The sequence below is a fragment of the Erythranthe guttata genome, chromosome 3 (assembly GCF_056151865.1).
Source record: "Erythranthe guttata isolate IM_541 chromosome 3, IM_541, whole genome shotgun sequence".
Taxonomy (NCBI): Eukaryota; Viridiplantae; Streptophyta; class Magnoliopsida; order Lamiales; family Phrymaceae; genus Erythranthe; species Erythranthe guttata.
In genome coordinates this window covers 7,611,408-7,613,244 of record NC_142535.1, presented here as the reverse complement: position 1 = coordinate 7,613,244, position 1,837 = coordinate 7,611,408, and positions in this window count along the sequence as shown.

Below are 1,837 nucleotides of genomic sequence, written 5' to 3'. Positions count from 1 at the left end.
ATCAACAATAGCCGAGAGAATTTTTTTAGTGATTGAATAATAAAAAGCGTACCTTTATTAAATGAATTTAAGTTGTATTTATACTTTAAATTGATTGGGCCGAGATCAATTTATCGGGCCCAACTTTCTTTGGGTGTGATTGGGCCTTCGTATAAGTAGCTATTAAGTTGGGCCTGTGGCCTGGTAAATATGGGTCTATTGGGCTGGGCCAATAGGCATATTATTAAGACCCCCACTCTCGAATCGATGTGGGAGTGAATTGGGGTGAAGTGCCGGATCGTGTCGAGAGTAGGATTGTATTTCGATCTTCGTGTTTGTGTTGTTGACGGCGGGATAATAATAATAATTTATTGTTATTACTGTGTGGCCCGGAGTCGTGAGGGGATTTATATTTAAAGTGTTTAAATATAAATGTGTGCCTTGTAGTAGGTAATTCCTTGTGAAACAGTAGAGAGGAGTATCAAGATTCACGTTGAATAAATATGGGTGAGTAATCATATTTATTATTTTATATATCTCACTATTTTATTTTGCTCCATATACTCCGTTGTAGAAAAGAATATATTCTCTGACTGAGAAGATCAGCAGATAAAATAATTTATATGTCCCAAGCGGGGAAGGCGAAACAGTTAAAATTTTCTCAGCAACAATGTCCAAACATCCCCTTTCCTCAATCCCCGACCAAAACAAACTCACCGGTCCAAACTATTTGGATTGGCTTCGCAATCTGAAACTTGTGCTCCAAGTCGAGGAGCGTCTCTATGTGCTCAATGAACGTCCCCCCGCTGCTCTTCCTGCGACTGCTACTGCTGACGAGACTGCCACTTTCGAGGAATGGAAGAAGGACGACCTCCATGCGAGGTGCTACATGCTAGCATCCATGGTGCCAGAGCTCGCGAGGAAGTATGAGTCTCACGTGCATGCTTATGATATCAAGCATCATCTTGAAAGCATGTACAGTGAGAATACTAGGGCATCGAGGTACTCAGCTACCAAGGAGTTGATCACCATGAGGCTGCGTGAAGGGGCTTCGGTCCACGAGCACGGTCTCAAGATGATCACTCTCCTTGAGAAGTTGGTGAGCCTTGATGTCACCCTCCCGGCCGAGCTCTCGGTGGATTTGATCCTACTGTCCCTTCCTAGTTCTTATGAATCGTTCATAGTGAACTTCAACATGAACAAGCTCGATCCACCATTGGATGAGTTGTTGAACATGTTGGTCAGCTATGAGTCCACGATCAAGAAGGAGAAATATGTTCTCCTAGTTGCTCCTTCTGTGAAGAAAGGTTCTTTACAGAAGAAAAGGAAAGAAAGGAGTTTCGGCCCGAGCAAGAAACTTGAGAAGGGCGAGTCGAGCAGAGTGAAGAATGACAAGGTCACCAAGAAAGTTGATGACGCTTGCCATCATTGTGGAAAGAAGGGCCATTGGCGACGCAACTGCAAGGCTTACCTCGATCAGAAACGTTCTGAAAAGGGTACGTATTTAGTTGAAGTTAATTTGTCCGTTAAATCTTCTGCTTGGGTATTGGATACTGGTTGTGGCTCACATCTTTGTAATGATTTGCAGCTCATGACAAGAAGTAGGAGGCTTAATGTGGGTGAGACCTACCTAAGAATGGGCAACGGAGCAAGGGTTGTTGCTGAAGCCATTGGGACAATTTATCTTTCTGTTTTGGATTTTAGTTTTTCCATTGTTTTGAACAATTGTTTATTTGTTCCGTCACTTATTCGAAACCTTATTTCTATTCCTGTTTTGGATAATGAAGGTTTTACTTTTGTTTTTGGAAATTCGATTTGCATTATACAAAAGGATCAAAATATGATTTGTAAGGGACAA